This window comes from Antechinus flavipes, chromosome 3 (assembly GCF_016432865.1).
Source record: "Antechinus flavipes isolate AdamAnt ecotype Samford, QLD, Australia chromosome 3, AdamAnt_v2, whole genome shotgun sequence".
NCBI classification, from domain to species: domain Eukaryota; kingdom Metazoa; phylum Chordata; class Mammalia; order Dasyuromorphia; family Dasyuridae; genus Antechinus; species Antechinus flavipes.
This window is the reverse complement of record NC_067400.1, coordinates 34,498,492-34,513,029: the sequence shown is the minus strand read 5'-3', so window position 1 is coordinate 34,513,029 and position 14,538 is coordinate 34,498,492.

Genomic DNA, 14,538 nt, shown 5'->3' with positions numbered 1-14,538 from the left:
AGAAATACTGCTGGATCAAAGGGAGTGCACAGTTTGATAGCCCTTTGGGCATAGTTCCAAAATTGCTTTCCAAAATAGTTGAGTCAGTTCACAACTCCAGAAGTAATGGATCAATGTCCCAGTTTTCTCACACCCCCTCAAACATTTGTCATTATCTTCCTGTCATCTTAGCCAATCTGAAAGGTGTGTTGTGTATCTCAGTTGTCTTAATTTGCATTTCTCTCAATAGTGATTCAGAGCATCTTTTCATATAACTAGAAATGCTTTCAATTTCTTCATCTGACAATTCTCTATTCATATCCATTGACCATTTATCAATTGGAGAATTGCCCAATAAATTTTTATGTGACTTCTGGTATATAGATATATAAAATAGGTATACAAATCAAACATTTATAGATAATAAATCATAAAGAAATTTATTTTAAAACAATTCTTGATATACACACATATACACATACAATTTTACTATTTATTAAAGACATAAGCAAATTTGCATACTAATGATATGGATGTGCTTGTTTATTTTTACATAAAGAATCAAATCTTGATAGAGAATTTGATACCTTTTACTGTTGCTAAATTTTTTGTGACTCTCATATTCGGTTACATGACCCCATATTTAAGTTTAAGAAGCTTTGATCTAAAGTACTTTCTATCTCTAGCTCTATGACCAATGACCTATTGGGATAGGAAATATTCTACCTTCTAAATCAGGGCTTCTTAAACTTTTTACACTCAGGACTCTTTTTTTTACCACAGAAATTTTTACATGACTCAGGGCATAAAGTAGGTATACATATCAAACAGTTACTAATAACAAATCATAATTTTGTGACCCTCACATTCAGTTATGAGACCCCATATGGAATTGTGACCTATACTTGGATAAAACTAATCCATCCCACTTTTTCTCTAGTTGTTGGAATATTGCATTTTGAGGCAAGATGAAATCAACCTCTGTGCAATTTCCACGGATCATTCCTAGCTGTGTCCTCTGGGGCCACACAGGAACCAGTTTATTCACTCTGACACCCTGACAGCCCTTCAAATACTTGAAGTCAGCTGTTTTGTGACTTAAAAATCATCCATAATTCAGGAAAACAATCTCAGTTTTTTTAATTGATTTTACTTTGGCATTGACCACCTTTCTCACCGTCTTAGTTTCTTTAGTTTCTCAATACACTCAAAGTGTTGAACCCCTAAATGGACACATCTGCTGGGGTCTGACCCATGTGGGGTCTGACCAGGGCAGAGGACAGGAGAGGAGCCCTTTTTTGGGGATAAAGCCGCAAGACTTAATATTCTTTTGGCTTGTATAACTGCCTCCTTGCACTGCTGACTCATAATGTGAAAGCATTCTATTAGCTTCAATCCAATTCAACTCAGTTCTACTCAGTGAAATTCAATACAATACAATTCAAAGCCGAATTTAGTAAGTGCCTACTATGCAACCAAGTCCTGGTTGCATTTTCAGTTACCTAGAATCAGTTCCTCTCCCTCTTGTTCTCTCCCTTCCACGTTCCAACACCTGGAGCTGAAGGACCAACAACTCCTTGCATCACAGACCCATTCCTCTGTCAGTACAGAACGACTGTATTTGAGTAAACAGAGAATTTGTTCTCTGCTGCTCCTTTCCCTGTTGCATTTTCTTCCAGCCCAGCTGACAAACTGCCTACACAGCTGACCCTATTTATATACCCTGAACTCATTTCACTTTCAAGGAAACAAAATAGGTCTCAGAGGATTCTTGGCAGAGAGACCTTGTGGATTGCATGCATAATTTGATGAGCAAAATGGAGATGCTAATGAAATTAGTTTAGTCAAACTTTAAACCTGAAGAGTGTAAACAAAGCTCTTGACAAAGTATTAAAGCAATATCTGATCTATGTAATCTAAATCACTTGGAGGGGAAAGTTATCCTATTTTGTTAAGGAATATTTCTTGTCATCTGACTTCCTAGAAGGTGTGTGTGTGTGTGTGTGTGTGTGTGTGTGTGTGTGTGTGTGTGTGTGTGTGTAGAGAGAAAGATATACACATACACAATACACCGCCCCCCAGACTGAGACCAAGAAAATGAAGACCAAGAGACCAAAAAGCAAAGCCAGAGATGCAGACAGAGAGAGAGAGTGTCAGAAAACAGACAGCCACAGAAAGACACAGAGTCAAAGAGAGACATATAGAGACGGAGGGAAGGAGGAAGAAGACAGACAGATAGAAACATAAGGAAATAATGACAGTAGGGAGCAAATGAGAGACAGAATGCAACAATTACAAAAAGAATTTTCAGGCAGAGAGGGAGTTGAGATAGAAAGAGGAGGGACACAAAGAGAGATTGGAGAGAAAGACAAAGATAGTAAAAAAGAGATGGGAGAGAAAGAGAAACAGAGGGAGATATGGAGAAAGAGAGAAGAAAGAGAAGAGACAGTGTAGATTCAAAGACAGAGACAAAGAGAGATTTGTTGCTCTTTCTTTAATAATAAACTCTTACCAGTAACACAATCCGTGTTTCCTGTGTCACTCATTGCATCCTTTTGGATGCCTTGTGGACCTCTGCTCCAAGCATTAGATAAATATGTAAAGGAATTGTTGAGAATTAATCAATTCTGTTTAGATTCAGACCCCCCATTATTGTTGTCATAACTAATGCCTCTTTTTTAATTATGTGATGGACTTCTGAAGGAGCATCTATTTTAGAAAAAGAGGACATGCTATTTAGAGGAAATGGGTAGCATCCATAATTACTCAGACAGTTCCCTGATGTATATGGAAGTCTGAGAACACTATAATGTCCTAAAGATCTTAAGTGCAAGAAAGCCAAAGGGAATGGAGGGGCACATTGTTCATGAAAGTAAATGGTAGCAGACTACCAGGGATCACTTCATGCAATAAAGAACGTTTCAGATGGTATCTAGGAGGTATGTGATCAGAAAAGGAAGTGGATCAGTCAAGCAACAAAGCTAAGGAAAAATAGAGATAACTGTCAATGACACTGGGGGTTAAAGAATGGCCAAAACAAGAACAAAAACAATAGCAAAAACAAGTTAAGAGTACACTATGTTAGGTAGAGTTTCTTTAGAGAATTTTTGGGAGAGTAGGAAGAAGAATCTTTCAGGAGCTTCCAATCTAACAGGTGATATAAGACTGGCCCACAGATGAGGGTGGTTTAGATAGAATATGAAAAGATAATATGAGACAACATCATTGTTTTTAAAATGCTCTCTCACTGAGATTCTTCACTACGATGGAACTTTCATTAGGTGAAATCAACTAACAGATGACATTTATATCAAAGTGCTTTCATAACTCCAGGAGATAGATGGGGAATCCATTCTTATTTATCCATACAGAAAGAAATATTACATATATATGAAACCATAGGTTTGATATACATACACATATAAGTATACATATATGTATATATAATATACATATTGTATATATATATGCATTTTTACTCAGAGCCATGATATTATTTATACAAAACTGATTCTACTATTTCAGATCAGCAATTGCTCTGCAATTTAGTCTTACAGCACAGAGAGGATAAAGGCGTCATCTAGTGTCACAGAGCCAGCATCTATTACCAAAAAAAAAAAAAAAAAAAAAAAACCTGTAATTCTGAGGTTAGTTCACAACTCGTAGATGTAGAGCTGAAAGGGACTGTACATAATTCCCAATTCACTCTTTTCAAAACATGCTGCCTCTAGAAAACTGGCTTGATGATGGCAGTGAATAAGAGTATTGGATTTGAAATCAGGAAAATCCGAGTTAAAATCTTGTTTTGGACATTTGCTAGCTGTGTGACAAATCTCTTCGCCTCAGTTTTCTCATCTGTAAAATAGGGATGAAAATAGCCCCTATGTTATATTATGAATATCAAATCAGATATTTATAAAGCACTTTGTAGACCTTAAAGTGCTCCATAAATGCTAACAATTATAAATTAGAAACTGATGCCCACTGCTTTATTTATTTATACACATTCACCCAACTGGAAGGAAACAAGGATTTATTAAATGACTACTATGTGCTAGACATTGTGCGAAGTGCTCTACAGATTTGTTTTCATTTGATTCTCACAATACTGAAAGATGAGGGCAATTATCACCCCTTTTTTCAAGTGTCAGAAAACTGAGGCAAATGGAGTTTAAATGACTTGCCCAGAGTCACATAACTAATTAAATATCTATGTCTGGATATGAACTCAGGTTTTCTTGTGTTCATACACAGTGCTCTATTAAACTAGATATCAGTAAACATCTGAATTGGGATTCAAATCTTCCCTCCTCTCAAAGTCCTGTGTTCTTTGAATATTCTTAAAGCAGGAATCATTACTCTAAATCCACAGACTAAGTTTATATTTGGATCCTTGTAGAAAGGCTAATACATAGTAATTAGAAATTCAGCATAACCCAGGGAGTGGCTCTCCCCTTTATAGAAAGGTCCACACTGAACTCTTTAAAGATCTCACTCTCCCATGACATTTGGAATACATCTATAACATAAGCTACTGTGCTTTCAAGTCTGTCTGTTTGTGGGTTTGATTTTATACATATTTAACCAGCCTAGCTCTTTGTTTTCTGACTTGCCTATTCTAGTTTGTACATCCCTGGAGGGCAGAGTCCAAATCTGCTTTGCCTTTCCCTATAGTATCTAACAAAGAGACTGGTCTTGGAAGGCACCAGATAAGTGCTAATTAAACTCAATATAGCCTAGTAATGGTTAAAATGCAGTTTTAAATTTTTTTTAATTCAAAAGTTTCAAGAATTTTATTTCTCACATAGCTCCTGTCTCTATCCTGACCACTCTACTTCTTCCATCTGTTCACTATCACCAAAAGTAGGTGGCAAGAATAGCTATTCATTCCTAAAACCAGCCTCAGAGATCTTAGTCATATGTCCTGCAGATTTATGTATCAGCAGTTTGATTCATTCTTTGATTGTTTGTTCTCCAGCAACTTTAAAAGTGTGGAGGGGTGATCCTTAGGGAGAATAATAAGAACCCTTCAAGCTTCTATAGTTACCTTTTATTAACTAGAAATCATGAGAGCTCTAGGAGAGTACAAAGTATTGATTTCAGGGTTAGGATTGGAAAAATGAATGATAGTGAAATCCCTCATCAGAACAGAGAAGGAAGGGTAGAAGAGGGTGCCCTAAATTGGGTATTCCTCTCTGCTGGGGGTTGTCTAGCACCAAGCTTCTCAAACTGTGGGTCACAAACCCATATAGAGATTCATAATTTAATGTAAAGGTCACAAATTATGATTTATTATCAGCAATATCTATTTTAAATACCCTGTACACCCGGGATCACTTTAAAATTTCTCAGGTGAAAATGGGTTTTGAATGACAAAAATTTAAGAAGTCCTGGCCTTGCAGACTGTGACAATATTATCTTGGTAAACTATCAGGAAAAGCTTAATAATCTCCTGAGATTTCTGATACTGGCTTTTACGCTTTCTCAGCCAAGATAGGATGTTTTCTCTCCCATGTTTTGATGCTGATTATTACCATAGTAAATAATGCATTATAAATGGCACATTTAGAGCATCTCAGAGATCACAAAATTCAACTCCTTAATGTGATAGATAAAGAAGCTGAAGCCTAGAGGTTACACAGAGAGTAAGTGCCATAACCAAAGTAAGAATCCAGGTCTTCCAAATCTAATGTTGTTTAATAAATAATCTTTCTTTTCATTTACACCTCGAATCTAAGAACTAGAAGGGTTTCTATAAGTTCTATGAAGACACTTAAATATCCTTTTCCCATTGCCTCCATGCTTTTTTGCACTATGCTCAGCCTCAGAATCTCAGAAGTCATTTGGGTTGTACTAAGTTCACAGCTCATTCACTCAATTTACTCATTTATTTATTTACTCAATAAAGTCAATAAACATTTAAGTAGGGGCAACTAAATGGCACAATGGACAGAGCACTGGCTCAGGAGTTAGGAAGATCTGAGTTCAAATCCAGCCTTAAACACTTAATGTTTCTTAATTGACACTTAAGTTGACTTAATGGGTCAACTGAACCCAATTGCCTTGCCAAAAAAAAAAAAAAAAATTAAGTGCCTATTATATACAAAGTCACTGATGGTCATTCAAAATGCAGAAGCAAAAACGAAATCATGTCTGTTTTCAAGGAACTTAGGTCCTTCTGTGGAGGCTGCTATTAATATTAAACATTTGTATAACCTTTTAAAATTTTATATACTTTGTACTATATATACATTACTATATTGGAGCCTTATAAAAACACCTGGTGGTAAATATTACAAATATTATGATTCTCATTTTATAGCTGAGGAAACAGCCTTATAGAATGGCCACAAAGATAATAAAGGTCAGAGATAGGATTTAAATCTAGGTTTTCCTGAATTCTGTGTTCTATCCAATACACCACAATGCTTCTCAGCCATTGTTAAGGAGACATTGTGGTTCACTAATATAAAATGGATTCTAATTTAGCAGCCTAACTGCTTAAAATCCTAGCTCCTCCAAGTCTCCCTCCACAGAATTGACATCTTGAATTGCTGATGAAAAAATGTCCTTGGTCTGTTTCTAAGAAGCAGTTCAACCATTATGCTTTTAGAACTCTGAAAAATCAGCAAGGCTAGATTCTTTACTCAACTTGATCTTTATAAACTGGGAGTTTTAAAATTAACCTTAAAGGCATTAATTTAACAACAAATATTTATTGAGCATTCAACAATGTAGAAGTCAAGGAGCTCTATGTCAACAGCCTTTCAGCATTCAAAGGAAAGGCATAGACATGAATATGAAGAAGGATAATACCATAGTAGCTAGGACACTTGCCTTGTAATCAAGAGGACCTGATTTCAAATGCCATCTTCGAATCTTCCTTTGTGAATTTGGTTAAGTTACTTCACTTCTCAGTGCCTCATTCTTCATCTGCAAAATGAAGCAGTTGGACTTAATGGCTTCTAAGTTTCTTACAGCTCCAAATGAAAGTCCTATAAATTTTACAGAGCTATACAAACAAAGGGAACTTTTAGGAGTTTTTAGCTCCAAATGGAAGAGCATCTGAGAGAAAGGAGCCAAATAATTCAGAGAGAGAGAACAGTTCTAGTTACACATTTTTGGACTCTTCCAACTTATGGAAAATTGGGAAAGGTAATAGCTTTCTAAACATTTTAACTGTGCCAAACATCAAAGCAAAGAGGAATATGGAAATGAAAATCTGCCCAGCTCAACAAAGAGTGAAAAAAGAAATAGAAACTGTATATAAAGTCAAGAACAGGAAGACCAAAAGTGGAAAGAAGGGAACATTGAGAAATTATTTCAAAAGTAACAAAGATTGTTCTTTATTTAGATAAGGCCATATCAGAATAAGAGGAAAAGAGAGAAAAGAAATGCTAACAGATTTCCAAAGCAAGGGAAGCTTTAAATACTGTTTGAAAATTTGGAACTTTTCAAAAACATTCTTTAGTATATATGGGAATTTTTCTAAACCTTAACGTAGTTTATAAATGTTTATCTCATCATCATCATCATCATCAATATAATGATAATAGTGATTATCTTAAAAGATGACTTAGAAAAAGGAAGGAAATGGATAATTCTTAAAGAAATTAAATGGATTCAAATTAATAGGGTCTTTGGGGCCATTCTTCAGGTACTTTTAAAGAAGTTCTGAATATTATTATATTTTTGCAATTCTATTTCCTAAAAAGTGTCCTGTGCACATACTATTTGCACAATACTATGCAATAGATACTACAAGCATTTTTCAAAGCTTTTCTGGATATATGACTCAATGATATGGGGTACTCCCTCCAAAAATTCATATGCAAACCTAACCCCATTTTCCCATCGCATGAATCTCTTGTCAATGTTCAATTGTAAATTCTTCATTTAGAATCCATGCTGGGGGATTTTCTTTAGTTTAGTTCTCTTGACATACCATGATTACCAAAAGAGCATCTGGGCCATAAATTAGATATTCTGCACTCTTGATGTATAATTGGCTATTTTTGCTCTAGTCCAATATAGCTCTTATGCAATCTTTTACATTTCTTCTTCTGCATAATTTTTCATGTGTAATATAATCTCTTTACATCTTAATTTCATATACGAAAATAATTCTTAGAATGGGAACTCCATTGAAGGAAATCAGCAATCCCTGAGCAACCCTTATTAGTCTTTGAGGTTTTCCAGTGGCACTGAGATTAGGTGACTTTTCCAAGGTCACACAGTTCATTTATTTCTTAGGCAAGACTTAAATCCAAACCTGTTCTCTAGACATTTCACCATGTTGTAATTAAAAAAAAAAAAAAAAACTTCTACCTTTATAGAACTTACACTCTAATATGGCAATTCATTACACACAATACTAAGTATAGAGTCATTTAAATATGGAGAACACCAATATGTGGAGCATTAAGGAAAGCTTCAGAGAGTATGTAACTTGAATAGAGTCTTGAAGTAGAGTTATACTTATCAGAGATGAAAGAGAGGATGCAATGCATTCCAATTAAGAAGGACAGCTTGAGTCAGATCACTTATTCAGTGTGTCCCCAGAGGGCAGAACCAGATGTGATGGGAAGAAATTGGCTATAGAGTCTAGGGAACAGCTGGTAGGACACTTTGGTTGGAATATAGACTTCTAAAAGGAGAAAATTGTGGAATCAGTCTGAAAAGACAGATTGTGGATGGACTTAAATGTAACATTAGTGTATCTGAGGTCTATTCTTCAGCAATGGAAAAATGATGAAGGTTTTATAGAGGCATAGTGACATGTTCAAACTTGACATGGATTTGAGAGAATAGAGACTTGGAAGGATTGATTGGCTATGGTCTGAGGGAGAGAAGAGAGTCAGTAATGATTCCAAGATTGCATGTCACTGTGACTAAATGGAGGTTGATTAAATGGAGAATCAATAACAGCAGGATTTAGAGAAACAGTAGATTTAGGAGTGAAGATGATGAGTTGCATAGATGTCAGGGTGTCCCATGTTTGAAGGACTCTGCTGGGGTAGAAGTCCCTACTCTCAGAAAACTTATACTCTACTGTGGAGATAGATGAATACACATAAAAATAATAAATCAACAAATCTAATAAATAAATAAAAACTTAAATATATATCAATATACACAAAAATAATAAAAATAAACATAAATACAAATACAACAAATAATAATCATGGAGATGTGACCTATAAATAAGAAATTTATGCAAATACATAAATATAATAAAATATGAATAATATTCAAATAAAAACTTTTGTATTTGTCTAGTATAAAATTATTTGAAGAGAGAATGAGAATAAATGAATATGAATAAATGAGAATGAGCATAAAATATGAGAGTGGAATTGCATCTGCCTGAATGAATTCCATTTTCCTTGTTGAATATCCCTTTCAAAGTATTGTTAAATAAGCTCCTTTTATTGTCAAAGAGTGACACACACACACACAGATTTACACACATGACACTGAACAAATCAAGGAGAAATACTATTTCCAAAGTGGAGGAGAAAACAAGATGAATTGACAAGCATTTTATAAGCTCTTATTAGATGCCAGATACTGTGCTAAGCGCTAGGAAAACAAATAAAAATTTAAAGTACAAAGCAGTCCCTGACCTCAAGGTACTTATACTAGATGAAATGAAGATAAATAGAAAAATACAAGGTATGTATAAAGAAGATGGAAGGTTACCTTGGAGAGAAAGGATGATCTGGCACTTATAGAGTCAACTTAACTTCAGTACTGAGCTACTAGAACTCATCAAAAACCAATTCACAACCACCAAGAAAAGTTTAAGTACTGGGTAGTGACCGTCCTGGCTTTGTGAAGATAAAGTAATGCCAGGCCAATTGAATTTCATTCTTTGATGAAGTGACCCGTCATGTAGATAAAGGGGAAGCAAGAGGTGGATTCTGTCTGAACATCATCAAGGCTCATAGGGAGGTTCAAGCTGACACTGCTAAGAAGTTTTTGCTGGACCGTCCTTCTTTTTAGAGAAATTCACAGCTGGCTAGAAGGGCACATTCAAAGAACAATTGGGAATACTTCAGCACTATTCTCCAAGTCAGGGCCAGCAGTGCTCCACAGAGGTCAGTACTGACTAGGGACTATTGTACTGAATGCTAGAATCTCAACAAAACGTAGACTTCAGTGATGTCACCAAACTGGGGAAAGGTTTGGAGGGAAGGTTCAAGAAAGACCTGCAAGTCTTTCATCTAAGGACCAGACCAATGAAATGACCAGAGTGACCTTGGATTGTTGGAATCTCAGCTTGACAAGTTGTGGGAAGCATCTAAAAAGTTACAGAGAGATTACAATTCTGTAGCAGTGTTCAGAGTACACAAATCAGTTTGTTCCCATGCAGGCATCCTCTTGCCTTCCATTTTCAACAACGTTTGTGTGTTGTCTTCCCACATTAGAAAGTATTGTCCTTCAACAGTGAAGTGATTCGGGTCAGCTCCAATGGATTGGTTTTAGAGAGATTCATCTGCTCCCAGAGAAAGGACTGTGGGAACTGAGTGTGGATCGTAACATAGTAGTTTCACTTTTTGTTATTGTTTGCTTGTATTTTGTTTTCTTTCTCATTTTTTCCCTTTTTGATCTAACTTTTCTTACATAGTATGATAATTGTGGGAATAGGCATAGAAGAATTCACATGTTTAACAAATATTGGATTGTTTGCCTTCTAGGGGAAGGGGTGAGGAAAGGGATGGAGAAAAATTTGGAACATAAGGTTTTGCAAGGGTGAATGTTAAAAATCATCTCTGCATATGTTTTGAAAATAAAGTTTTAATAAAAAAGAAAGTAATGCCATAAAAAGAATGAACATGCTTAAGGAGAGGGCTGTCTTGTTAGCATATCTATCAACTATTTATCTCTATATCATTCATGTTTTATTTCTTTTTTATTATAGCTTTTTATATACAAAACACATGCATGGATAATTTTTCAACATTGACCCATACAAAAACTTCTGTTTCAACTTTCCCTTTCCTTCCCTTCACCCCCTCCCCTAGATGGCAGGTAGCCCCATATATGTTAAATATGTTAAAGTATATATATCATTCATGTTTAACTCAGCAACTATAAGATAGTAGGTTATTAATAAATCCTCTAACAATCATCTATTTATATATTCAGATTAAATACTTCATTGACATGAACACTATAAATTTAATTTCCCCCTTAAAGGGGGAAATATATTTTAATAATAACAAAAAAAGCCAATCAGTCATTTTTCAAACACGTATTACTCTCTATGACCCCTCAAGTTTTTCTTGGCAAGATACTAGAGTGATTATCTGTTTTCTTCTCTAGTTCATTTGACAGATAAAGAAATTGAGGTAAACAGGGTTAAGAGACAACTTTCCCAGGGTTATGTAGCTAGGAAATATCTGAGGCTAGATTTGAATTTAGGAGGATAAATTTTCCTGATCTCAAACCCACTGTACCACCTAACTGCCCCCCAAATAAGCCAAACAATAATGTTGCTTTTGTTTTGGGTTCAAAACTGTGATTTCAATAGTGTAGGACACAATCAATGAGGAAAGTCTCTCTAACAGTAAAGATAAACAACTATTCTACAACCTGCAGTTCTAAAGAGTTTTCTGAGTTACTGACAAATTAAGAGACTTGCCCAAAGTCAAAACATCAGTATGAGTTCAGCCAGGATCTCTATCCACAATACTACTCTAATTCTCCATTGTAAAAATGTACTAAAAATGTGGTGGGAGTGTGGGTGGGAGCAGGGTTGAGCCCAATATTAAATCAGTAGAGTAGTCAACATGGGGTAGTTTGACATAATAGAAGCAGTGTGAACTTAGAGTCAGGACTGGGTTCACATCCCACTTCTGACACTCCTTAGCATTATGAGAAAGTTAGTTTACCTCCAAACTTCAGATCATTCCTTCAGACATAACAATTAAGTATGGAATTTTCTCTATAATAAAATCACAGATACATTGCATAGTAGGTCTTTTATCAAACTGCATAATACAATTTCTAAGATTTCTCAAAGTCTACATTTAAGAGCCTATACTAAGGATACTAAGTTAGGCCTCCCACTTTCTTCATCTGTAAAATGGGGGTAATCTTCCCAGCTACTTCCCAGGATCGTTATGAACATCAAATGAGATAATAATTATAAAGCACTTAACACAGTTACTGGAACATAGTAAGCACAATATAAATATTAGCTATTATCATTTTTATCTTAATAGCTCTTTAACAACCTTAAATGCAATATGGATATTAGATTTCATTACTATAAATGTTAGCTATTGTTTGAGTGATTTAAAGCCAATTCTAGGCCATGGAATTTAAAACTAAAAGTGGCCATATTTACGTATCACTTGCAAGAATGTTTTGCCACTTTGTTTTCCTAGTATTGTTTAGCAAACTCTAGATTAGATCACAGGATCATTAATAAATGTCTTAGTCAGAGAAGTAGAAAATGGCAACCCTAGATTGGATACTTGGATCTTCTGACTGTAAATGGATTGGTTTTTCTATAACATCATGCTGTATACCTGTATTTAGTAAGTCAATTCACCAACTGATCAAAAATCATTTATTAAGTGCTTGTTTTGTGCTAGGTATTGTCCTCGGTACTGAAAATATAAACCCAAGTAATAAAACAGTCATTCTCCAGGATTTTATTTTTAACAATTATGTAAAGGGAATACTAATCATCCTGAGATAAGCAACCTTTAGAATCATGGAGTATCATACCTTTAGAGATCAACTAATCCAAAAATTATTAAGCTTTTTTGAGTCACAGACACTTTTTGAAGTCAAGCAAAGCCTACAAAATCCTTTGCAGTATAATTTTATTTTACATTTTAAAATGAGCATTTAAATTATTTAAAACAACAAAATATTCAGAATTACAACAAAACCCAAATGTATTGAATTGTAGTTATCAAATATATTTATATATATATATATGTGTATATATATGTATATATGTATATGTTTGTATTTAAATTTCATGTTAAAACTCCTATCTATTTTTATTGTTACTGTTTGTCCTTTGAGAGGCAATGTCATGACATACACATGAATTCAATTTAAGTGAGGGAGGATTGTGCAAAGTCCAGAGTCATTTGGGTCCAGTGGCCCAGAGAAGATAGCTGTTTTGGCTAAAGTCATACAACTTGATAGAATTAGAGCTCAAATTTAAAGCTCCCAATTCACTGTTCTTGCCTTCCCCCCCACACCATCTCACTACTTTATTCACATGATTTAAAAAAAAAATTCATTGAAAATAGAGTTTTTCAAAAGTTTTCTCTGTATCCTTTTAAGAACTCAGATTTCTTTAGATTTGATGCTCTGTCATCTACATTAGTCTCCCCACTTCAAGACTCATCCACTTGGTCTCTCCTTTATCTCTACTCATGTAGCTTCTCTTTGATTCATTAGAAACAGGGGCCTGGAGCCCGGATTCACAGCCAACCCTGTTTTATTGTCCTATCTATCCTTAGCTTTATAATGATTTCATGTGTTTCTGAGACCAGATGATATGCCCTGCTGGTGTTTTTCTAGACACGGGAATTTCAGAAATTGGATTAATTTATATAGAATAGGCAGGCAATGTGAAACTTTAACATACTCTCCCCAATATCTTTCACTGGACTGTTTAATACTTAAGAACTCTATTATAAATATTTTTCAAAAGTTCATTCCTCTCTCCCATCACATGAAAGAAATGTGATCTGGAACCAAAAGACTGTGAATGGAGTTGGGAATATGTAAAATTTATGGTAAAATATGATAAAAGTAAAGGATGTATCCCTTTATTTTTTCAAAGGAATATACACTTTAGCATTTCATTTCAAAAATAACCTTTAATCGCATTGCTATTCTAATCTAATTTTGGGGGAACTTTGGTATCATGCCCATCTTCTGTCTAATGAGTAGTTTGAAAAGGCAACATACTAAGCTCTGGTCTCATATGGAATGGCACATTTGAGAGGGTAATGAGTCGAAGCCACCTCTCATTCTCCTCTTTCACTGGGCCCCAGCAGGAGATAGCAATCCATAGGATGGCACCCTGAGGTGCAGCTCACAGACTTCAATGATATCACACTCATAAACAGCTTTTCCTGCCTCCACCCCTATTACCCAACACACAAAAGGAACTTTAAGACCAAACATTGAAGCAGTTGATGATGTGACCTCCCAGAGGATGTGGAAAAGAAGGAAGGAAATTCTTAACCTAGGAGTCACATGAAACTAAAGAAAGAGAATAAAGAGAGAAAGAGGAAAGAGAGAGAAACATATAAGGATAAGCCAGGGGGAAAAGATCTCTCTCTCATCCATTTTTCTTGGAATCCTTCAAAGTAGAGAGATTGATTAATGTTGTCGATGTATTAATCATATCATCAGACTGATTGAGTGTTCCAGTCACTATGTCACTTTCTTAGTTGTCTGTAATGGTAATGTCCCAGTTTGCTTATCTTAATGGATTGAAAATTAATTAATACCTTCGCCAGGTTGCTTAGTTGTTATATGTTTCAATCATGGGTAGACTTATCACCTTCCTTAATT